Source organism: Anomaloglossus baeobatrachus, assembly GCF_048569485.1.
Source record: "Anomaloglossus baeobatrachus isolate aAnoBae1 chromosome 5 unlocalized genomic scaffold, aAnoBae1.hap1 SUPER_5_unloc_16, whole genome shotgun sequence".
In the NCBI taxonomy this organism is placed as follows: Eukaryota; Metazoa; Chordata; class Amphibia; order Anura; family Aromobatidae; genus Anomaloglossus; species Anomaloglossus baeobatrachus.
Window position 1 is genome coordinate 544,029 of NW_027441791.1, and position 26,482 is coordinate 570,510.

At 45.7% G+C, this 26,482-nt stretch overlaps 2 pseudogenes; both read right to left on the minus strand.

Annotated features, from left to right (window-relative positions):
• Positions 1–9,424, minus strand: part of LOC142258880 (uncharacterized) — an 81,948-nt pseudogene extending 72,524 nt beyond the window's left edge.
• Positions 9,425–9,920: 496 nt separating this feature from the next.
• Positions 9,921–11,058, minus strand: LOC142258881 (hydroxyacyl-coenzyme A dehydrogenase, mitochondrial pseudogene; annotated as a pseudogene).
• Between the last annotated feature and the right edge of the window lie 15,424 nt (positions 11,059–26,482).

Consider the following 26,482-nt stretch of genomic DNA (forward strand, 5'->3'; position numbering starts at 1 on the left):
AATAATAATAATAATAATAAAGTTTTATTTCTATAGCGCCAACATATTCCGCAGCGCTTTACAATTCAGAGGGGACATGTACAGACAATTTGAGACAATACAAAAAAACAAAATTAAGATACCAGTAGGAGTGAGGGCCCTGCTCGTAAGCTTACAGTCTATGAGAAAATAGGGGAGGCACAAAAGGTGAATGGAGGGAGGAAAGCTTGTCATATATGGTCCAGCCATCGATTTAATAGGATATTCAAAACCAGCTGCATGAACCCGTCGGTGAGAATTTATACAGGTACAGGGTACAAGAATTGGAAGTACATTTTTTGTTATGAAGGGCAGAAAGGGACTAGATTAGATCAGGGCAGTGAGGTGATAGGCTAGTCTAAAGAAATGCGTTTTTAGGGCCTGCTTTAAGGTGTGGATGTTGGGAATGAATCGGATTGCTCTTGGTAGTGTGTTCCAGAGAATAGGCGCAGCTCATGAAAAATCTTGAAGACGAGAGCGGGAGGTTCGAATTGTTGAGGATGTCAGTCTTAGGTCATTAGCAGAGCGGAGGGCACGGGTAGTGTGACAGACAGAGATGAGGGAGGAGATGTAGGGTGGTGCGGAACCGTGGAGAGCTTTGTGAGTGAGAGTGATAAGTTTATATTGGATTCTGTAGCGGATAGGCAACCAGTGCAATGACTGGCAAAGAGCAGAGGCATCAGTGAAGCGGTTTCAGAGGAAAATGATCCTGGCTGCAGCGTTGAAAATGCATTGGAGAGGGGAGAGTTTAGTAACAGGGAGAATAATTAGTAAAGAATTACAATAATCCAGGCGAGAATGAATGAGAGCAACAGTAAGAGTTTTTGCAGAGTCAAGGGTAAGAAAAGGTCGAATTCTAGAGATGTTTTTGAGGTGGAATTGAGAAGAACGAGCAAGTGAAGTGGGGAGTGAAGGCGAGATCGTAGTCAAATATAACGCCAAGACAGCGGGCGTGCTGCTGGGGCGTAATGGTAGATCCACACACAGAAATGGTAATATTAAGTTTCAGAAGGTTAGGAGAGGAAGGAAACATGAGGAGTTCAGTTTTTGATAGGTTCAGTTTTAGATAGAGGGAGGACATGATGTTGGAGACAGCGGACAGACAATCGGTTGTATTTTGTAATAGTGCAGGGATGATGTCAGGAGAAGATGTGTACAGTTGGGTGTCATCAGCACAGAGATGGTACTGGAAACCAAATCTGCTGATTGTTTGTCCAATAGGGGCTGTGTATAGAGAGAACAGGAGGGGACCTAGGACTGACCCCTGAGGAACCCTGACCATAAGGGGAAGAGGAGAGGAAGAGGAGCCGGCAAAGGATACAGTGAATGTGCGGTCAGAGATGTAAGAAAACCAAGAAAGAACGGTGTCCTTCAGCCCCATAGAGCAGAGCATAGTGAGTAGGAGCTGGTGATCCACAGTATCGAATGCAGCAGAGAGATCCAGGAGGATGAGCAGGGAGTAGTGACCATTAGATTTAGCTGTTAGTAGATCATTACAGACTTTAGTAAGAGCAGTTTCAGTAGAATGTAAGGAGCGGAAACCGGATTGTTGAGGGTGAAGGAGAGAGTTATCTGACAGGTAGCGAATTAGTCGGGAGTGGACCAGGCGTTCCAGGGATTTTGAGATGAATGGGAGATTAGAGACAGGTCTGTAGTTAGTGGCACAATTTTGGTCCAGGGGTGGTTTTTTAAGTAATGGGTGTATGCTGGCATGTTTGAAGGAGGAGGAAAAGACACCAGAGGAGAGAGAGAGAGATTGAAAATTTTAGTTAGGTGAGTGGTGACAGCTGGGGTGACAGATTTAAGGAGATGTGAGGGAATAGGGTCACTAGTGCAGGTAGTAGGGGAAGAAGATGCGAGGAGCCTGGTGACTTCTTCTGTGACTGGATCAAAGAGTGAAAGTGAGCTAGATGTAGTGTAGGAGGGCAGACAATGTGTGGTGTTATGAGGCTGGGAGGAAATTTCCTGGCGTATATGGTCAATTTTTTCTTTAAAATAATTGGCCAGGTAATCTGCGCTGAGGTTGGTGGTTGGGGCCAGAACTCTTGGTCCGAGGAGGGAATGGAAAGTATCAAAGAGTCGTTTAGGATTGTTGGCTAGAGAGGTGATGAGGGTGTTAAAGTACGCTTGTTTGGAGAGGTGAAGGGCAGCATTGTATGTTTTGAGCATAAATTTATAGTGGATGAAATCTTCTGCTAGATTGGATCTTCTCCACAGACAATCAGCGCACCTGGAACACCGCTGAAGAAGGCGTGTTTGCAACGTGGGCCAGGGCTGGTGTCGTCTTCGCTGAGTTGCTCTGCGTGTAGCAGGTGCAGCTTCATCTAGGACGCTCTGTAGGGTGTCATTGTAATGTTTTACAGCAGAGTCAGGACATGAGAGGCAGGATATTGGGGCCAGTGATGACTGCAACGTCTTTAGAAATTTCTGGTTGTTAATGGCGTGTATATTCCTATATGGGAGGTAAGTGGGGGTGTCCTGAGTGGGTTGACAGCTCTTGACCAAGAATGAAAGAAAGTTGTGGTCAAAAAGTGGGAGAGGGGAGTTAGTGAAATCATGCACTGAGCAGAGACGGGAGAAGACCAGGTCCAGCGTATTCTCACCTTCATGTGTAGGAGAGTTAGTTAGTTGTGAAAGGCCAAGAGAGGAGGTTAGAGATAAAAGGTGAGTGGCAGCTGGGGAGGGGGGATCATCAATAGGGATATTAAAGTCCCCCATGACAAGAATGGGGAGGTCACAGGCTTGAAAATGTGTAAGCCAGGTCACAAAATGATCCAAGAACTGACTGGTTGGGCCTGGAGGGCGATAAACAACTGCTACTTGCAGGGAGAAGGGTCTGTAAAGCCTGAGAGTGTGGACCTCAAAAGAAGGGAAAATAAGTGAGGGAACAGGTTTCTTCCCTGTGTAGCTTAGGCTATGTTCACCTTTCCGTTGTTTAGGATCAGTCACAATCCGCCGCTCTGATAAACAACGCAATCCGTTTGGCGGATTCCGTTGTTTCCCATAGACTTGTATGAGCGGCGGATTGTGACTGATGACCTTGCGTTGCATCTGCCGCGCGGCGCATCAGTCATTTACTGACTGACCGTCGGGCGGGAGTGATGCAGCATGAAACGTTTTTTGTTGCGGCAAAAAAACGCACCCCGCAGGATTCCATTGGAATCCGTCAGGAGGCATAATGTAAGTCTATGGTGCAGGATTCCGTTATCCTGCGTCACGCAACGGATTCCAGTGCAGGAATCCATCACGTTTTACTGAGCATGCTCAGCAGGTCCAGCAAAACGTCCGAAATCATGTAAAATCAGTTACCCCCTCCCCCTCTCCCCCAGTGAGGTTTTAAACTGAAATGATCGGGTTTTTCAGAGAGATCATCTGATCTCTAGGCGACCGGCTTTTCAGAGCGATCAGTTGGTCGGTTTGTGAGAGCGATCAGCTGATTGTTCTCTCTCAACTGAATCCGCTTTCTCATGACAAGAAATTCAATTTCTTTTCACCCGTTGTATAACGCATCAGTCACAAGCGTTAAAGGGAACCTGACACCAGAATTTTCGCTATTAAACTAAAAGAATCCCCTTCTGCAGCTCCTGGGCTGCATTCTATAAAGGTTCATCTTGCTACTGGCCCCCCTTTCAGACCTAAATAACAACTTTATAAAATATTATCTTTTGCTATGGTAATGAGGTTTGCTGGCCCTGGATGCGGGCTGTATTTCGTCTGTTATCCCCCCTCCTGCCGCTGTTTGCCGTCCCCCAGTGTTCATTTACATAGATGAGGCCTCTGCCCCCATGTTCCGCAGTGCTCCTGAAGTCTCGCGCATGCGCCGTGGCACTATCGCAGGACTGAGCACTGTTTTCAAATTGCGAGCGCCGGTGATGTTAATGCGCAGGCGCGAGATTATGGGCGGTGCTGTTAATGTCATCCCCAGCGTCATACAAATACCCGCCCATAATCTCGTGCACGCGCTTTTACCTCTGCCTCTACCGTTATGCGCTTAATGTTAGAGGCAGAGGTAAAAGCGCGTGCACGAGATTATGGGCGGGTACTTGGATGACGCTGGTGATGACATTCACAGTGCCGCCCTTAATCTCGCGCCTGCGCAATAACATCACCGGCGCTCGCGATTTGAAAACAGTGCTCAGTCCCGCGATAGTGCCACTGCGCATGCGCGAGACTTCAGGAGCACTGCGAAACATGAGGGCGGCGGCATCATCTATGTAAATGAACACTTGGGGACGGCGAACAGCGACAGGAGGGGGGGATAACAGACGAAATACAGCCCGCCCCTGGGGCCAGCATTACCATAGCAAAAGGTAATATTTTATAAAGTTGTTAATTAGGTCTGAAAGGGTGGCCAGTAGCAAGATGAACCTTTAAAGAATGCAGCCTAGGAGCTGCAGAAGGGGATTTGTTTAGTTTAATAGCGAAAATTCTGGTGACGGATTCCTTTTAAGCAATGCAGGTGACTGATGCAAAACAACGGAAATGTGAAGATAGCCTTATTCAGATGTTTAACAAGATCTGATTTCTGAGAATTACATTTTCCACATTCTGAACATAAAAATGATTTATTTTGTGTGATTTTTTTTGATGGTAAACAAGATTTGATTTCTGAATAAAACATTTCCCACACTCTGAACATGAAAATGGCTTTTCCCCTGTGTGATTTTTCTGATGTCTAACAAGGTCTGATTTCTGAATAAAACATTTCCCACACTCTGAACATGAAAATGGCTTCTCCCCTGTGTGATTTTTCTGATGTCTAACAAGGTCTGATTTCTGAATAAAACATTTCCCACACTCTGAACATGAAAATGGCTTCTCCCCTGTGTGAATTTTTTGATGTTTTACAAGGGTTGATTTCTGAATAAAATATTTCCCACATTCTGAACATGAAAATGGCTTCTCCCCTGTGTGAGATCTTTGATGTGAAACAAGATATGATTCCCAAATAAAACATTTCCCACATTCTGAACATGAAAATGGCTCCTCCCCTGTGTGAGATCTTTGATGTGAAACAAGATCTGATTTACAAATAAAACATTTCCCACACTCTGAACATGAAAATGGCTTTTCCCCTGTGTGAGATCTTTGATGTGAAACAAGATCTGATTCCCAAATAAAACATTTCCCACACTCTGAACATGAAAATGGCTTTTCCCCTGTGTGAATTTTTTGATGTTTAACAAGGTTTGATTTCTGAATAAAACATTTCCCACATTCTGAACATGAAAATGGCTTCTCCCCTGTGTGAGATCTTTGATGTGAAACAAGGTCTGATTTCTGAATAAAAAATTTCCCACACTCTGAACATGAAAATGGCTTCTCCCCTGTGTGATTTTTCTGATGTCTAACAAGGTCCGATTTCTGAATAAAACATTTCCCACACTCTGAACATGAAAATGGCTTCTCCCCTGTGTGATTTTTCTGATGTCTAACAAGGTCTGATTTCTGAATAAAACATTTCCCACACTCTGAACATGAAAATGGCTTCTCCCCTGTGTGAATTTTTTGATGTTTAACAAGGTTTGATTTCTGAATAAAACATTTCCCACATTCTGAACATGAAAATGGCTTCTTCCCTGTGTGACATCTTTGATGTGAAACAAGATGTGATTTACAAATAAAGCATTTCCCACACTCTGAACATGAAAATGGCTTCTCCCCTGTGTGACATCTTTGATGTGAAACAAGATCTGATTTCTGAATAAAACATTTCCCACACTCTGAACATGAAAATGGCTTCTCCCCTGTGTGATTTTTCTGATGTCTAACAAGGTCCGATTTCTGAATAAAACATTTCCCACACTCTGAACATGAAAATGGCTTCTCCCGTGTGTGAATTTTTTGATGTTTAACAAGGTTTGATTTCTGAATAAAACATTTCCCACATTCTGAACATGAAAATGGCTTCTCCCCTGTGTGACATCTTTGATGTGAAACAAAATCTGATTTACAAATAAAACATTTCCCACACTCTGAACATGAAAATGGCTTCTCCCCTGTGTGATTTTTCTGATGTCTAACAAGGTCTGATTTCTGAATAAAACAGTTCCCACACTGAGAACATGAAAATGGTTTCTCCCTTGTAGGAGCCGTTACATGTTCCACATCCTTTCTGTAACCTTTATTTTGCTTACAATTCTGTGATAAATCGTAATTTTGGACTTGTTTGAAAAGATCAGATGATAAAGCTTTCCGAGGAAGGACTGGAGGTATATCTGGGACAACAGCATACTCTTCATATGTATCATATGTGATAGTTTGATCATCTGTTTTAAATTCTGAAGATATTAGATTTCCATCTGAACTCCTGATACAGTCATCGGCTAAAAATAGACACAATGTTATTATTTTTTAATGATATAATTTTGAAACCACATTTATTTTTTTAAACCATAATATTAGATATTAAATTAGGAAACAAATTATTCTGAATCTGTTTTCCAATTTCAAGATCTAAGAGTTACCGTATTTTTCGCTTTATAAGACGCACCTGATTATAAGATGCACCCCCAAATTTGGTGAAGGAAAAGAGAATTTTTTTTTTTTTTAATGTTAAATGGGGTCCATCTTATAATGCCAGTGTCCGTCTAACAAATCATATAGGGTATATGTCTCTTATAGCCCCCCATCCTATAATTAGCCCACTTAATCTGGATATGGCCCCCTTATATTGAATATAGCCCCCTTGTGCTAGCACACATCCCATACAGCTGGCACAGGTCTCCTATAGCTGGCACACATCCCATACAGGTGGCACAGGTCTATTGCAGGCACACATCCAATACAGCTGGCACAGGTCTCCTATTGCTGGCACACGTCCCATACAGGTGGCACAGGTCTCCTATTGCTGGCACACATCCCATCCAGGTGGCACATGTCTCCTATTGCTGGCACATGTCCCATACAGGTGGCACAGGTCTCATATTGCTGGCACACATCCCATACAGATGGCACAGGTCTCCTATTGCTGGCACACGTCCCCCTGTGTTAGATATGGCCCCTATGCTGCTGTCCATAGTAAAATAAACACTACTTTACGTTCTCCAATTCTGTCTTACCTCGTGTCTCCCTCCATGCGGTTGAGCTCCTGCACTTCCTGGTTCTTGGTGCCGCTCATGTGATCGGCACAGCAGAGTGATATGATCTCTGCGTGCCTGATCACAGCGGCAACAGTGAGATCGGGGAGACACCGGGAGACACGCTGGAGGAGGTAAGAAAAGCTTTTTATTTTAGAATAGCCAGCAACATGGGGGCCATATCTAACACGGGGGGGGGGGGGGGGATTGTGAACATGTGCGATCAAATGGGGGCGCAGGCACATATAATATGCGCTGCTCTCCCAGCCCATCGCCACGGTGCGATTTCAGCACAACGGTGATGGAGAGCGGCTGGCATATTATATGAGCGGGAGCAGGAGATCTCCCGCTGCCTCCAGCAGCCTTCACAAGCCTCTACCAGCCCCCCCAGCAGCCCCCAGCATCGCTCCAGAGTTGCCCCCACCTCCCCTGGCCCCGTATATTCAGATTATAAGACGCACTCCCTACTTTCCCCTAAAATTTGGGGTAACAAAAGCGTGTCTTATAAAGCGAAAAATACGATACATCTTCATTAATTCGGATCTCCCATTCCTAGCACCAGTTCTCTAGAATGTGTTATAGTAAATAATCTGATTGATTATCGCAATGTGACTGTAGGATAATGAGTAATGAGGGACAGGGGGCTCCTATACTTTCCCTCAGGAAACCTTAGCCTATCCCTAACCTCTAGATTACCCCTGAACGTGGAAGGAAGGGGCAGGAGTATGATGGAAATACAGATTAAGACAGACGGGAAAACAAAAATTCAGGCACTGCAAACTCACAGAAATAAAACAGTGAGAGACTAAGGAGAAAAGCAAGAGCAGGAAGGCAGAAACAAAAAGACAACAAGGGTTAGCACAACTCCTCACAGAAATAATGCACAACAACCACTAGTTTGTATCACAACACCTCACCAGACCTGTATAGGTAAACCATAGCTGGCATTAATGGAATAGTCCAGCCAGCATATACAGAAGGGGAGCAAATGATACTGACTCCACTACAGCATGTGATCAAAGACATTAACAAGAGGCCCAGCAGAGAATAACTATTGCAAGTCTTACTAAGTATGTGGTTCGATGCCTGTGTCTCCCTGCGCTGCTCACAGACACCAAAGAAGTTAGCAAGCAGAGTGCCAGAATGTGTAATTTCCACAGATCCTGATGCTGCCATGACATTTGGCGATGCCTGCAAGCATCTCGTTGTGACATTGATCCACAACATAGACAATTTCAAAAAGGTTTTTTTTTCGAAGACGAAAATAAAATAGAGACAGAAGCCAAATATTTAATGGGCTTGTCCGGGACTGTAACATTGATGGCCTATCCTTAGGCTTTGTAACCAAAGCAGGTAGTAGGGTCTTGCTGTCTGTGCAGATAAACATTAGGGCTCTAATTCATCAAGACCTGCGATGTACACTGAAAATTACGTCAGGGGCTGGAGTGAGATTTCTGGCATAGGGAACACCGCAGTTTGTTATGAATTAGAGAAGCGGTGGCATCACACCCTTGTTCTGGCCAAGCTCTGCCCATTTTGGCAAAGCTGGTTAAAATTGGCGTGAAACCTCCAAAAGTTGCACAATTTATTTTTCTTTACATTTATTTTTTATTGACTGTAGAATGGCTATGACTTATAAATGTTTCGAATCAGTGGTACAAAACGATGTGGAGGAAATAGAGAATCATGGCTGTAAAGCCCCTGTCACACACAGAGATAAATCTGCGGCAGATCTGTGGTTGCAGTGAAATTGTGGACAATCAGTGCCAGGTTCGTGGCTGTGTAAAAATTGAACAATATGTCCATAATTTCACTGCAACCACAGATCTGCCAAAGATTTATCTCTATGTGTGACGGGGCCTTAAGGCACTAGAGTGTTAATAAGTGCTGAGAAAACCGTGCAATGTAAAAACAACAGCGGTCATCGTAATCAAAGTAAACAAGAGACTATAAAAATATACCGTATTTTTCGGACTATAAGACACACCGGACCATAAGATGCACCCTGGTTTTAGAGGAGGAAAATAAAATTTTAATCAAAAAATGTGGTCATGACACACTGTTATGGGGCGAGGATCTGCTGCTGACAGTGTTATGGGGGTAATGTCCCTAAATTTTCTGCTAAGGTATCCTGGTATATACCCCCATCCTGGTATATACCCCCATCCTTGACTATGCCCTCATCCTGCCATATACCCCCATATACTGCCATCCTGCTATATGGCCCCATGCTGTTATATACCCTCATCCTGCTATATGGCATGTATTTTGTATCACACAAAAAACAATAAACGTTTATACTCACCTTTCCTCGTTCCACGCAGCATTGCGCACCTCCCCCTGCCTGTGGTGGCAGCAGCGCCGCTGGAGTGTGAAGCTGTCCCCGTTTCCCTGCAGCATCGCAATCTCCTCCTGTCTGCCTGTCAGCTGACCTGCATGATGTCATCGCTGTGCTCACTGCTCGCTACACAGATCAGCTGACCGGCAGACTGGAGGAGATTGCGGTGCTGCACAGAAGTGGTCGGTGAGTGTACTGATTCACTGCACCCCGCGCTGATGATGATGCGCGGGGAGCAGTGAATACAGCCGCACGTGATCACTCTAGGCTGTAGTTGCCAGGGGTGATCACGGCCAGCTGTTAATTACGCGCGCACCCCACACCCATCATCCCGCCCACCTGTCAGTGGCTTCAGCACTGAGGGACAATGGGCGGGAGGACGGGCGTGCATATGTAAAGAGCGGGCCCACGTGGTCACGGCAGGCTGCTGCAGCCTGCTCGTGCCCCCGATGGCCCGCTCCACCGCAGCACCCTCATTCCCGGCCGCAGCCCTATATTCAGACCATAAGACACACCCCTAACTTTCCCCCAACATTTGGGGGGGGGGAAAGTGCGTCTTATAGTCCGAAAAATACGGTAGCTCTGCAGTGCAGCCAGGCCAACCATCTGTCTTTATAAAATCCTTCTCCGGTCTTCTTTCCAACCTTATTGAGCAATTCACTGGGGGCACAAAGGGGGTTTTCAGGTTCCATCTGGTACCAACCATCAATGACGTATTTACTAGTGTCAAGACCAACATAATCCAAAAGCTCAAAAGAACCCATTGGGTAACGGGCTTCCAATTTCATTGCAACATCCATGTCTTCCTTAGATGCATGACCTCTTTCATGAAGATACACAAATTCCATTAGGTATGGTACCAGAAGACGGTTAACAATGAACCCTGGGGTGTCCTTACATGACATAGGCATCTTTCCTAGTGTTTTTCTGAAGTCCATGAGAGAGTCAGAAGTCGTTTGGCTAGTCACTGGTGTCTTAATGACCTCCACCAGCTTCATCATTGGTACTGGATTAAAGAAATGCAGCCCTCCGAACTGATCCTGCCTAGTTGTGGAGTTGTCTATGTCAGTTATTGCCAATAAGAATGTGTTGCTGGCAAATATGGTGTGTTCTGGTGCAAATTTGTCCAGTGTCTTCATTAGTGCGTTTTTCACTTCCATGTTTTCTATTATGGCTTCCAACACCAGATCATTGCTGTGCACCACGGCCACTGGGTCTGTGCTTGTGCTGAAGTTTGAGAGGGTTTTGCTGATGAACTGTGAAGCAGCCTCAGGCTTGTCCGCAAACATCTTCTTAGTGATCCTTTTCGAGCTGTCTTCAATACTTTTGGCAAACGTTTTCAAGATGTTATCAGTCTGGTCCACTAAAACAAAAGTGTGTCTGGTTGCTGCAGCTACCTGCGCTATCAGACCTCCTCCGATCACAGTCACACGCTTTATAGTCAGCTTCTTCGAAGGTGAAGGTCATGGCGAGGCCATGTCTGCTTGTACTGCTGGGAGCTGAAGGACATACAAGTCATGTCAGCACAGCGCACCATGATGATTTAGTAGCACAATCTTTTTTCACAACTCTGTTTTGCACAACAAGTTGATTGAAAAGTGATTTCTGACAGAATTCTGGCATAATTGTGTGACGCCCTGGACTAGACAGGACGTCTCAGGTAGTCACACACAACACCACACCCCTTCCAGTTAGGTAACACCAGTCAAACTCACAAAACCTTGTCACCACCCTCCAGGTTTGATGTCCACACAAGGTGGGGTGGAGCCAGGCGGTTGGCTCCACCCACCGAGGAGTTCACAGGCCTGGAGGCGGGAAAGCAGTAGTTCAGTAGTAGATTAGTTTTGGACAGTGAAGGAGGAGGGTGAAGTTCAAGGGCAGACCTGTGATCAGGCCTGCCAGCAGTCTACTTGGTGTCTGGGTCGGAGCCCAGGCACCTCTGGCAAGGAGGTAGACGGTGGTGGCCGCCTGCAGGAGACCGGGAAGACGACCGGTGGAACCGTAAGGGACCGGGGCAGGGTAGTGGCCCGCCGGAACCGAACTGGGGAACCAACTGGATACTGGAGCACCGGCAGGATACTTAGACCCCGAGCTAGGCTAGAAGCCACCAACATAGCCAAATTAACTGATTGCGGTCTGGACCTCAGGGGTTCATTCCCACCTAAGTCCCGATTGAAGGCAACAGCCCAACCATTCCGGATAAGTGCCACCGCGAAAGGCAAGAGATCCAAAGGGCCAGCGTCTGCGGGCAAACGGGCTCCTACGACACAAACACGTCGGGGAGCGGACTACTGGTGTTTAGGCACAGGAGTCACCAACCACACAAAGAGGTGCAGGAGAAAGGCGGAAACCACCAACCTGATCTGGAAAAGCTGCAGCCGGCTGCGGGCCCCGTTCAGCACTCCGTTTGGTTTACCAGCGACTCCAGTGTCTTGTGTCAGAGTGAGTACACCACTGCCATCAGGCACCGCACCGCGCTGCACCGCAACACTTCACCCTTTCCCCCCCGGCCCACACCAACTGGGCCCCCCCCGGGACCAACATCCCCTAACCATGGAGGGGTCAACACCTAGCTGCGCCACTACACCGCTCCCGGGAGCCCCCATACCTACACCGCAGCGGTGGTGTCTACAATCACCACAACCCGTGGGTGGCGTCACGAACTATCATCCCAAATCAAGCTACCGCGGCCCCCGGTCGTGGAAGTCCCCGTGTGTAGCGCCAACCCCCTTGCAGAGCGACGTGACCCCCAGGTCCGTGAGAGGCTCGAGCCACCACCCGTAGAACGAGCACGGAACCGAGCGGCTTTGCGGTCGCAGCCGAGCCCACGGGGCGGTACAATTGCTTTGAAGAATCAAGGTCAAGGTGTCAAATCTCCTTCTATAGGTGTCTCCAATCCTTCCAGGGTAGTTTGCCAGAAGTTCACAAAACTTCATGAAATAATTAAAAAAACGGCTTCCCTATATTTTTGGTTCTCAGCCGGGTACAAATAGGCAGCTGGGGGTTGGGGGCAGCCCATACATACCTGCCTGCTGTACCTGGCTAGCATACAAAAATATGGCGAAGCCCACGTCATTTTTTTTTTTTTTACATTTTACGTTTTTGGGCAAAAAACTCCGGCATATCATGGACTTTTTAAAGATGTATTTAAATAAAGAATTTGGATTTGAAAGAAATTTTCCTGCTTGGATCAAGTTGCTGGAATTTTTTCCTCTATATTCTCTACTAGTGGATGGAGTATGCTGAGCCTTGTAGTTCTGTTCCCCTTGCCTCTCTCTCCTGCATACACTAGTGGATGGAGTATGCTGAGCCTTGTAGTTCTGCTCCCCCTGCCTCTGCTGCATACACTAGTGGATGGAGTATGCTGAGCCTTGTAGTTCTGCACCCCCTGCCTCTCTCTCCAGCATACAGTACCGTATGTAGTAAACCGTGCACAGGATCTCCCAGCTGCCCGACAGCACCCCCTCCCACTCCTTGGCTGCCGGCGCCTTACAGCACCCCCCCCCCACAAAAAAAGCACTGCCTAAGAAAAAAATTCCTGAGAAATTACACAGTTCCGTTTTACTCCTCCCAACGCTGGCCCTGACTGTAACTAGGGCTTATTTTTAGGGAAACAGGGTATTCATGAACCCTCTGCAGGTCTTTGAGTTGCCATCATAACAACATAGAGAAGGGACTAGAAACAAACAGAAGAAGAAGCAGAAGCAAAGAAAATACAGCTGAAAAACCAGAGCAGAAAGTCTAAAAATGTAACCACAAAATTAGTGCAGAAAGTACATGAGTAGATATCTCTTACTGGATAGAGCTGGAGGAAGCACATCCTGAGGAACATCGGGATCTTCTTGTTTACACTCCTGTGGGAGAAGAGGACGGGGACATCTCTCTGGTGTTGTCCTCTTACTGGATAGAACTGGAGGAGACACATACAGGGACTGAATTCATTCCTTACATACAGATAATTATAGGCCGTGTGTATTTAGTCCTGTCTATTACCTGGTGATGTGAGGGGCTGGGGAACCTCCATCATGACATCCTTGTACAGATCTTTGTGTCCTTCTAAATACTCCCACTCCTCCATGGAGAAATAGACGGTGACGTCCTGACACCTTATAGGAACCTGACACATACAATGATACCATCACCTCCGATCCCTTCATAGCGTTACTGTATAATGTCCCAGCATTCCCAGCAGTGTCACCTCTCCAGTCAGCAGCTCAATCATCTTGTAGGTGAGTTCTAGGATCTTCTGGTCATTGATGTCCTCATGTATCGGGGGGTGAGGTGGAGGCCCCGTGATTGGGCTCAGGGGTCTTCCCCATCCCTCAGACACAGGGGCCTGACAGCACTCACTAGAGGTCTTCTTCACTACTGTGTAATCCTGGTTATGGAGAGACACAGTAATAAATGTCACTCCAGACATTTCCAGAGTCCTCACCTCTCCAGTTCTGTCCATCTGTTATTCCCATAGATAAGAATGATGTAATGTGACGTCATCAGAATCTCTCACCTCTCCAGTAAGCCGGAAGAGGATCTCTAGGGTGAGGTGTAATATCCTCTCCGCCATCTTGTCCCTGTCCATATCCATCCTTCACAGGGCAATCAGGAGAATTCTCTTATATATCTCCACTGAGAGAATCCGATATTAATAGGATCTGAATGGGAAGGAGATGAGCCGATATGTAAAATACTGCAGATAATAAGGGAGGTGAGATATCACTGGGTAGGGAAAAAAAATTTCATCATGAAATGTGCTATGTAAGTAGTGAAACCGACCGATAAAAATAGCACATTATTTTGTAGCAATATAAATACAATGAAAAGTGATCAGTTACCCATATTGCACCTAGAATGGGATCAATGAAAATGTCGGCTCATCAAGCAAAAAACAAGTTACAAGTTTACAAAAGTCTAATTTTCATTCACCACTAGAGATGAGCGAACCTGAAGTTCAGTTTTCGGTACAAACTCAAAACCCCAGAAAACAAAAGTCACATTCAGAGTTCGGGCGTTTTACGTATGTAAACCACTCTCGCGAGTATCGCTGTGCTCGGGTACGCTCGGTACTCAGCCCGGTGTGAGCCGCTTGCAGCGTTTGATCGGCTCACAGTGGAGGGTAACAACAGCGAGATCGGATGTAGTGTGCACAAAGACAAAAAAGATGGAAAAAAAAAGCACTCTCCCCCGGAAGTGATGTGTTTATGGCTGCATGTTGTTGGAGACGTGAACTGCCCAATTAATGACTCCAAATAAAGTTCAGATCAAGTCCAAGTCCAGAACCGATCTTTACAAATGTTCAGCTGGATCAGCAGAAGCCGAACGTCCACGAGTCCACTCATCTCTAGCCTCGGCTAAATAATAAAATATACAAGTCTGATATTGCCGTAATCACACTGACCTGGAGAATAACGCTAACCGGTCACTGTCAGCACACAATGAACATAGTAAAAACAACACTAAAAATGGTGGAATTGTTGGTTTTTTTTCACCATTTCACCGCACTTTGAAATTTTACTTCATTTCCAGTACATTTTATAGTAAAATGAAAAATTATGAGTCATCTTCAAAAAAATTTATTTCATACAGCAATGTGGATTGAAAGATAAAAGAACACTTGCTCCGGGAATAAGAGAAGAAGAATACGAAAGAGCAAAAATTAAACATTTCCCAGTTTTACAGTTAAGAACAGGGAATGGAATTAGGATTCAATGTATTCTTGTTCCTAACAGAAGCAGAGGGGCCGAGCGTTAATTCATATGGGGCCTGTGCCATTTCCTTCAGTTGTTTAGTTTAAGAATAAAAGAAAATGTTCACATGGCTCCTGTTCAGCCCCCGTGGACTACTGACCTGGCCTCTGCATTGGGGTCCTGCAAATCTATTTCCCCATGGCAAGACTCTACACCGTGTGCAGAATTATTAGGCAAATGAGTATTTTGATCACATGATACTTTTTATACACGTTGTCCTACTCCAAGCTGTATAGGCTGAGAGCCAAATACCAATTAAGTAAATCAGGTGATGTGCATCTCTGTAATGAGGAGGGGTGCGGTGTAATGACATCAACACCCTACAGTGCTGGCCAAAAGTATTGGCACCCCCTGAAATTCTATCAGATAATACTCAGTTTCTTCTTGAAAATGATTGCAATCACAAATTCTTTGGTATTATTATCTTCATTTATTTTGCTTGCAATGAAAAAACACAAAAGAGAATGAAACAAAAATCAAATCATTGATCATTTCACACAAAACTCCAAAAATGGGCCAGACAAAGGTATTGGCACCCTTAGCCTAATACTTGGTTGCACAAAGTTTAGCCAAAATAACTGTGAATAACCGCTTCCGGTAACCATCAATGAGTTTCTTACAATGCTCTGCAGGAATTTTAGACCATTCTTCTTTGGCAAACTGCTCCAGGTCCCTGAGATTTGAAGGGTGCCTTCTCCAAACTGCCATTTTGAGATCTCTCCACAGGTGTTCTATGGGATTCAGGTCTGGACTCATTGCTGGCCACTTTAGTAGTCTCCAGTACTTTCTCTCAAACCATTTTCTAGTGCTTTTTGAAGTGTGTTTTGGGTCATTGTCCTGCTGGAAGACCCATGACCTCTGAGGAAGACCCAGCTTTCTCACACTGGGCCCTACATTATGCTGCAAAATTTGTTGGTAGTCTTCAGACTTCATAATGCCATGCACACGGTCAAGCAGTCCAGTGCCAGAGACAGCAAAGCAACCCCAAAACATCAGGGAACCTCTGCCATGTTTGACTGTAGGGACCGTGTTCTTTTCTTTGAATGCCTCTTTTTTTTTCCTGTAAACTCTATGTTCATGACTTTTCCCAAAAGGCTCTACTTTTGTCTCATGTGACCAGAGAACATTCTTCCAAAACATTTTAGGCTTTCTCAGGTAAGTTTTGGCAAACTCCAGCCTGGCTTTTTTATGTCTCGGGGTAAGAAGTGGGGTTTTCCTGGGTATCCGACCGTACAGTCCCTTTTCATTCAGACGCCGATGGATAGTACGGGTTGACACTGTTGTACCCTCGGACTGCAGGGCAGCTTGAACTTGTTTGGATGTTAGTCGAGGTTCTTTATCCACCATCCGCACAATCTTGCGTTGAAATCTCTCATCAATTTTTCTTTTCCTTCCACATCTAGGGAGGTTAGCCACAGTTCCATGGGCTTTAAACTTCTTGATGACACTGCGCACCGTAGACACAGGAACTTTCAGGTCTTTGAAGATGGACTTGTAGCCTTGAGATTGCTCATGCTTCCTCACAATTTGGATTCTCAAATCTTCAGACAGTTCTTTGGTCTTCTTTCTTTTCTCCATGCTCAATGTGGTACACACAAGGACACAGGACAGAGGTTGAGTCAACTTTAATCCATGTCAACTGGCTGCAAGTGTGATTTAGTTATTGTCAACACCTGTTAGGTGCCACAGGTAAGTTACAGGTGCTGTTATTACACAAATTAGAGAAGCATCACATGATTTTTCAAACAGTGCCAATACTTTTGTCCACCCTCTTTTTTATGTTTGGTGTGGAAATATATCCAATTTGGCTTTATGACAATTTTTTTTATGTTTTTTCATTGAAGACAAATTAAATGAAGATAATATACCAAAGAATTTGTGATTGAAATCATTTTCAAGAATAAACGGAGTATTATCTGATAGAATTTGCAGGGGTGCCAATACTTTTGGCCAGCACTGTATATAAGGTGTGCTTAATTATTAGGCAACTACCTTTCCTTTGGCAAAATGGGTCAGAAGAGAGATTTGACAGGCTCTGAAAAGTCCAAAATTGTGAGATGTCTTGCAGAGCGATGCAGCAGTCTTGAAATTGCCAAAATTTTGAAGCGTGATCACCGAACAATCAAGCATTTCATGGCAAATAGCCAACAGGGTTGCAAGAAGCGTGTTGGGCAAAAAAAGCGCAAAATAACTGCCCATGAATTGAGGAAAATCAAGCATGAAGCTGCCAAAATGCCATTTGCCACCAGTTTGGCCATATTGCAGAGCTGCAACGTTACTGGAGTATTAAAAAGCACAAGGGGTGCTATACTCAGGGACATGGCCAAGGTAAGGATACTCAGGGACATGGCCAAGGTAAGGAAGGCTGAAAAACCACCACCTCTGAACAAGAAACATAAGATAAAACGTCAAGACTGGGCCAAGACATATCTTAAGACTGATTTTTGAAAGGTTTTATGGACTGATAAAATGAGAGTGACTCTTGATGGGCAGATGGATGGGCCAGAGGCTGGATCAGTAAAGGGCAGAGAGCTCCACTCCGACTTAGATGCCAGCAAGGTGGATGTGGGGTACTGGTATGGGCTGGTATCATCAATGATGAACTTGTGGGATTTTTTTGGGTTGAGGATGCAGTGAAGTTCAACTCCCACACCTACTGCCAGTTTCTGGAAGAAAACTTCTTCAAGCAGTGGTACAGGAAGAAGTAGGTATTTGTTCAAGAAAAACATGATTTTCATGCAGGACAATGCTCCATCACATGCATCCAACTACTCCACAGCGTGGCTGGCCAGTAAAGGTCTAAAAGATGAAAAAATAATGACATGGCCCCCTTGTACACCTGATCTAAACCCCATAGAGAACCTGTGGTCCCACATAAAATATAAGATCTACATGGAGGGAAAAAAGTACACCTCTCGGAACAGTTTCTGGGAGGCTGTGGTGGCTGCTGAACGCATTGTTGATCGTAAACAGATCAAGCAATGACAGAATCTATGGATGGTCGGCTGTTGAATGTCATCATAAAGAAAGGGGGCTATATTGGTCACTAATTTTTTTTTGTTTTGTTTTTGCATGTCAGAAATGTTTACTTCTAAATTTTGTGCAGTTATATTGGTTTACCTGGTGAAAATAAACAAGTGAGATGGTAATCTATTTGTTTTTTATTAAGTTGTTTAATAATTCTGCACAGTAATAGTTACCTGCAAAACAGATATCCTCCTAAGATAGCCAAATCTATAAAGACCCCACTCCAACTTCCAAAAATATTACGCTTTGATATTTATGAGTCTTTTGGGTTGATTGAGAACATAGTTGTTGATCAATAATAAAAAAAATCCTCTAAAATACAACTTGGCTAATAATTCTGCACACAGTGTAGTGATGTGGCACAGTGAGAGCGCTTCTATGGAAATCAGATCCCGGAGACAAGTGTGACCGTAGTAAGGTCCCTCTTATACAAGGGACACAAACCTCCATGTATGGTGTACGGATCTGTACATTTGGTGACGCGCACAATTTACCACCCATTTCTTGTATAAAGGCAGCAAAATAGTGAAAATTAAAGGGAACCTGTCACCTAAAATATGCGTTCTGACCTATCAGCAGACGCATGTGTGCCCTAATTACACCTCCCTACCCATCCCTCTGTTATAAAATTGTATAATATGAAAGTAATAAAAAAAGTTTTATTACCTTTATATTTCCTATGTAAATAGCAGGGAATATGGTCACAGGGGCGGCGCCTTGCCCTGCATACTTTCCGTGGTATCACGCCCCTGTGGGCATGATATCATGGAGTCACATGAGCGACGTCACCGTCGCTCATTCTATCCTGCGTGCATTGTGGCAGGCTTCATTTCCGAGTGTTCACGCGCCGGCTAAAGATGCGCACTGCGCATGTGCAGTGCGCATCTGAAACTGACAAGGAGAACCCGGAAGAGAAGCCTGCCGCAATAGTAAGTGTAAACGTGCCCAGGGTAGAATGAGCGACGGTGACTTCACTCATGTGACTCCATGGTATCACGCCCACAGGGGCGTGACACCACGGAAAGTGTGCAGGGCTAGGCGCCGCCCCTGTGACCATATTCCCTGCTATTTACATAGGAAATATAAAGGTAATAAAACGTTTTTTTATTACTTTCATATTATACAATTTTATAACACAGGGATGGGTAGGGAGGTGTAATTATGGCACACATGCGTCTGCTGATAGGTCAGAACGCATATTTTAGGTGACAGGTTCCCTTTAACCCAACTACAAAATGTGCCACATTATATTTCACTCCTAAACTAGAAAAATGATGTAAATAAAAAAGTTTAGATATTCCTAACTGGTTTCGGAGCTCGCAGACTTTACACATCCGGCCCATCTGACTCCTACTCTGCAGTGATGTTCTACAATGTCATTACATAGCAGTGCATCTATACGCAAACATATAGCAACGGAGAATAAATCCGTCCATCTCTACATAAGGCACCGACGGTTTATTACTGCCTCTGCCTTCTCTGTCACTGTATACACAGCTGTGCGGTGCAATGCAGCTGGAACGGTGAGGGACCTGACAGCGACGCAGATATCTGTGTGAGAGCCCATCCACCATTGGTATGTGCCAATTATAATTATTTGGGCTCTAGTCTGGGGGGGTTTTCTGCTATCTTTTGAGGGTGTACGCTTCCTTTGGGGGCTAAGAAGAAGAGATCCAGCTTCCAAATTGTCCTTAAAAAACTTTGCATTCATTTAAAATCCAGAAGAAAAATGGACATATAGCAAAATATAATGAAATGAAGCCAGAAAGACATGGCAAACAGCAAGACAAAATGGTCTGTGTTCTTTGTCAACCCCAATGGGAACATTTACCCATAAGGCATATAAGTCCACTCCAGCCAATCAGGCATGGAGTGGACTTAATCAGTAAAAACACACAATACACATTATCAATACAAACAAATGGGAAAAAAAGAAAAAGGAAAACATACAATCAACATATAAGCAAAAAATTGTATGTATATACAAATATGTATATAAAAATACATACAAATCTATAACAGCATAAACAAATTCTAATAATGAAATATAACATCGCGCCTCAGATTCAATCCATTAGGTGATTTTATTTTTAAATGGAAAATCCAAACATAAAAAGAAGCACATTAAGGTCATGGAGTGGCCCAGCCAGTCTCTAGACCTTAATCCCATAGAAAACTTATGGAGGAGCTGAAGCTCTGAGATGCCAAGTGACAGCCTCAAAATCTTAATGATTTAGAGATGATCTATAAACAGGAGTGGACCAAAATTCCTCCTGACATTAAACCTCATCATCAACTAGAAAACACGTCAGACTGCTGCGCTGCCAACAAGGGGACGGCCACCAAGTATTAAGTCTTGTTTCTCAGAGGGATCAAATAATTATTTCTCTCTGCAAAATGCAAATAAATGTATATAATTTATACAATGTGATTTTCTGGATTTTATTTTGGATTTTCTATCTCTCACTGATAAAATTAAGTGACCCTTAAAATTATCGACTGTTCATGTCTTTGATAGTGGGAAACTTACACAATCAGCGAGGGATCCCATACTTATTCCCTTCCCTGTAAGTTATTCACATCCGGGCTCCGCACTGCACTGGATTTTATTGTTGGGATTTTTGTTGATAAAAACCTGAAAAAAAAAAAACAGGAAAAACCCGAATAAGAAACCGACTTCAACCTCGTCATAAAAGCAAAGAAACAATAAAGACAACGACAGGAACAGGAAAATGAAAGAGAAAAAATAAGGCTCTGTGTCCACGTTGCGTATTTGCATGCAGTTACGCTGTATATTGCACTGCAGCGTAACTGCATGCGTCCTGCGTCCCCAGCACAATCTATGAATATTGTGCATAATCCATGCGCACAGTGCGTTTTAGAATGCAGAGATTTGCATGCTGCCAAATTGCTGCGTTCTAAAAAGCAACATGTCACTTATTCTGTGCGCTTTGGATGCAGCCCCCGCTCTGTCTATGGTGGGGGCTGCATCCAGAGCGCATGAAATCGGCTTTTTCACTGCATTCATTACGCAGTGTTTCTGCCATACCTCCCAACTTTTAAAGAAGGAAAAGAGGGACAAAGTTTGGGCAAATTTTTAGGTCACGCCCCCTAACCACACCCATTTCACAGTCACGCCCATATCCACTCCCCATCCACACCCATTCAGCATGGACACGCAGGCAGCCGGCGGGCCTCCAGCATGGACACGCAGGCAGCTGGCGGGCCTCCAGCATGGACACGCAGGCAGCCGGCGGGCCTCCAGCATGGACACGCAGGCAGCCGGCGGGCCTCCAGCATGGACACGCAGGCAGCCGGCGGGCCTCCAGCACGGAGAGGCAGGCAGCCGGCAGGTAGCCGGCAGGCCCCAAGCACGGAGACGCAGGCAGCCGGCGGGCTTCCAGCACGGAGACGCAGGCAGCCGGCGGGCCTCCAGCACGGAGACGCAGGCAGCCGGCGGGCCTCCAGCACGGAGACGCAGACAGCCACAGTGAGGTGGCCGGTCGCCCGCACAGTGAGGCAGCTGGTTGCCTTCACAGACAGGCAGCCGGCCGCCCGCCTTCACAGACAGGCGGCGGGCCGCCCGCCTTCACAGACAGGCGGCGGGGGGCGCCTGCACAGACAGGCGGCGGGGGGCGCCCGCACAGAGAGGCACGGGCCGCCCGAACAGAAAGGCGGCCGGCTGCCCGCACAGAGAGGCAGCCGCCCACACGAGGCGGCCGGCCGCCCGCACAGTGAGATGGCGGGCCGCCCGCACAGAGAGACAACCGTCCGCGGACAGGCGGACGTCCGCCCGCAGAGACAGGCGGCCGTCCGCCCGCAGAGAGAGGCGGCCGTCTGCCCGCAGAGAGAGGTGGCCGGGCGACCGCACAGAGAGGCTCCGGCCGTGGGGGGGGGGGGGAGGGAGGGGAATCAGCGCTGGGGAGATTCCGTTTACATACCTTAGCAGCAGCACAGAGCAGAGACTAGTTTTGGGCAGCGCGCTCCTCTCTGTTATGCCACGTCACATGTTAGGATGGTAGGAGGGAAAAGCAGTGAGGCGGGGAGAGAGTGGGTGGGCGGGGAGCCCGGGATACGGCCGTCCCGCCCGTGGCAACGGGACAAACAATGCAAAGCGTGATAGTCCCGCTGTATCCGGGACGGTTGGGAGGTATGTTTCTGCAGCGATTTGACGCGCACATGTACTGTCAAATCGCTGCAGAAATTTCTGCAGGGACAAGACGCAACGTGCGCACATACCCTAATAGAGACCCTGCACCTACCTCCTCCTGCAGAGCCGCACACTAGATATATGGCTGCTCTGTGCTTACAGGACCTGTGATGATGTCACATGGAGGGAGGAGTCAGGGGTCACATGATCAGCTCCTGTGTGTGGAGCAGATAACTGAGGTATTGGAAGCCGCAGACTTCCTGGAGACCTCAGACAGGGGCAGACATACTGGAAGCCACAGGCAGATTGGTAGCTGAGGTGCTGGAGGCCACAGATAGTCTGGAGATGTTCTGGAGACTGCAGACAGGTCGCTGTGCACACACTAATAGTCCTAATACCAGGACACAGGGGTGTATCTTGGTAGCCTTATATAGGCCAGTTAAGCTCAGCACATGGAGCGTGTCCGGCTACTTCCATAAACCCAATGTGGAGCACAGGAAAGTTCAGCAGAGCGGGGGAAGGAGCAGATCCCAGACACGGGACAGGCGTGTAACAAGTGGATGTTGTCAGACAAATATCCAACAATGATCCAGAAAATTGTGACAACTCTGAATTTCCCTTCCCCTTACATCTATTGATTAATTCTCTATTGATCTATTCTCCCCTTTATCAGTGAATAACATTTATTTTTATCCTTTATCAAGTAAAATAATAATTGCAGATAGTGAAAGTCATTCTTCTGTTGCCCAAATCTTTGCTGAACATTACACAATGTACATATTACATTCCTCTAAATAATGGGGACAATCTAGTTATACCTTTATCAATCCATTCTGTGACATTCCCAAAGTGCTCACAATTCCTGTTCTTCCAGATCAGAGCACAACATAAGTAATAACCTATACTAAAATGGATTTTATTTCTGTCCAACACTGAGCAAACATTTTATGCTGACCTCTTTGGAAGGAGCCTGTCTCTGGAAGAAGCTGAGGAGTTGTGACTATTGCAGCTGTGATGTTTAGCTGCATTGGAAAACTTTTTGTGTCTATTTTCCTTCTGTCTCCTTTACCTTGTGTTGTATTATTGAAGTAGTGAGACTACTGCTCTCCCCAGCCTGCTCACTAGCCAGGATGAATGAGTGCCGAGGTATGTTATGACGATGAGAGGGAAGGATCCGTATAAAGACGTTAGGGACCATAGGGTACAGACTCAAGTGAGTTGAAGGAGGTGTCCCCTCTCCACTCTCCCTATGTTAGGGCCTTCCTTTCTACCATTTCCATTGTTACCCTTGTGTTACGCTGCATGCTCAGTGTCTGTACTCTCTGGTGTGACATAATATTTTGGTCAGTCTTATTGGTTGAGCAGATCAAAGTCCTGACCAGAGGATAAAATTTTGTTCCTGGCATTTTTTTTTTGATAAGGATAGAAATCTTTCAGGTCAGAATTACTCTACTAATATATTTACAACCTTTAATGAATTTGAAGGATTCTCCTTCTCTGAACAGAAGGCCATTGTAATGCTAAACTAAATGGAGGAGGATCATAATTTGGAAGAATTGGTGGGGGACCATGATGTAAAACCAAAGGACTCAAACCCTCATTATTATCCAGTAACATCTCGCGTACCATCATTACACATGTTCCAGAATATGATAGAAAGGACCAGTTGGCTCTGCACCGTTATGTCTCCTCCAATAAAAATAAAAAAGTATATAATTTAACAAAAAATCAATATAATGTAGATTGTGAACTAAAAATAACAACTATTTGGTTATACGTAAGTCAGACAAGGCGGGATGTATAGTGCTATTGGAGCCTCTAATGAGAATTTGACATTTTGGAAAATAATACTACTTACCGTAGATTGCAATCAATCCAGCTGATGTCTGCTCTAAATCGTTATACAATGTGTTGGATGGTGGTTGCTTCTCTGTAAGATTTTTCTCCAAAACCTTTGTTATGAGGAGAGCATGTTTTGTTTTAAATGTAGAAAAAGGTCCCATAGTTGTAATCCCTTAGTGTATGGGGTTGTTGGGATATTCTGAGCTTTTTTATATAGTCATCATTGCTTTGGATGACTATTCCATCCCCCTTGTCGGCTGATGGAGTTACTATATCTGAATCATTGCATAATGATTTTAGGGCAGCCTTTTCTTTTTTATTTGTTATTTTGGATAGTTGGCAGTGTCATATTTTTGATTTTAATGAAAGCTTCAAGCACCAAGCTGAGGAAAGTGTCAAAAAAATGACCTTGGCTTTCAATGGGTTAAAAGCTCGATTTTGGAAAAATAATATGTAGCCATGTGTCATATAGAAATGATAAAATCCATAAAGACTCAACAAGACTCTTATGAAGCTGACCCCTTCCTTTGGAAACAGGTAACTAAAGAGAATTATCTAGCAGATGTGAGGCCAATCTCAGCTTGAATGCAGAAAAGGGCAGATAAATTCAAATCCTTTGTTTCTCCTTATAGAAAATTTGAATTGAGGTTTTATGAACTGCATCAATATAATAGATAGGAAAGTCTTATTTTCAAATTTGTGATAAAGTGGAGAATGCAAAGCATCTCTCCGTATCATTAGGTGAAGGCCCGAGGTCCCGCCAAATGGATATGCTCTCACGCTGCCAGTGCCGGCTCCCTGTTCCCTGCACACGTAGCTGGAGTACACATCGGGTAATTAACCTGATGTGTACTCTGGCTAGGAGTGCAGGGAACAGGGAGCCGGCACTGTCAGCGTGAGAGCGGCGGACGCTAGTAACTAAGGTAAATATTGGGTAACCAAAAGAAGTGCTTTCCTTGGTTACCTGATATTTACCTTAGTTACGCTTCCACGCGTCGCTGCTGGCTGGGGGCTGGTCACTGGTCGCTGGTGAGATCTGCCTGTTTTACAGCTCACCAGCGACCATGTAACGTCGCAGCAGTGATCCTGATAAGGTCAGATTGCTAGTCGTGATCGCTGCTGCGTCGCTATGTGTGACACCACCTTAAGGCCCCCTCTCTTTCCAGCCTGCGATGACAAGCTTGTTTGAGCCTGTGGGCATACAGTTTGAAAGACCTTTCCCCATCACTGGCTAAAGTACGGAACTGAGCCCTGTATGTATCTGGGGTCACAGCATAATGTTCCAATATGGTTTCTTTAATGGTCCCATAATTGCAGTTCCACCGAGGGTCTATAGTTCTATAAGCTTCAGCAGCTCCACCCTCTAAGAGCCCAACCAGGTGTCTGACTCGCTCCCTTTCCGGGACTTCCATTAATCGGCATTGATGTTCGTGAGTCGGGCTGCTCGGATTTGGGTGCTCGGTGGCTCGAGGATCTCTGTACCCGGGGGTCGTGCGGCCACTCAAATGAAGGGGGATATTTACAGGGGATAGTTATAGAGTTCTTGACGCCACCCATGGTATGCGGTAACTAGAGGTGGATACCACCGCTGCCGTTGGGGAGTACCCGGGGTGATGACAGGGGCAGCCAGGTGTTGGGACCCTCCATGGATAGGGCGGATACCCCGGGACTCGGTGAGAGGGGAAGGCCGTGGGATGCAGGGGTCACTTGCGTACTCACTCAGTCCATTAAGCTGACACCGACAACTGGGTAAACCAAAGTTCTGGACACCGCTGCCACTGAGGGGAGCTAGTTTGGGTTACGTCCCCGATGGTGTTGCTTGGTGGTCTGTGACCTGCCTCCTGGCACTAAGTTTACTTCTCTGGTGGTCACGGTAGTGTGAAACTTGCCAGGTCCCGCTTCCCACTATGGCTAAGTGTGGGAGCTTGCTCTCAGGGTTCACACATGGGATTTTCTGAACCATTTTTAGTGGAAAGTCCTATCCCCCTCGTTGCACTAGTACCCCGATACTGGAGCGGTTGGGAATGGATTTTGAAGGTTCCGTTCTCCCCGGGTGAATTGTCAGGTTGCTTGGAGCTACTCCCTGACCTAGGGTCCACGTACCCCGTCGTGCCTTGGCCCCAGCCCGGTGATGGTGCAAGGCCGCCAGCTGTCCTCCTCGACAGTTCTGTGCCCCTTGCCACGATCCCATGCGACCGAGGACCTGATAGTCCAGGGGCGTCACACTCGAAGTCCTGGAAGAAGCCCTCAATGTCACCTGCAGCTTCATTAAATAGCTTAAAGT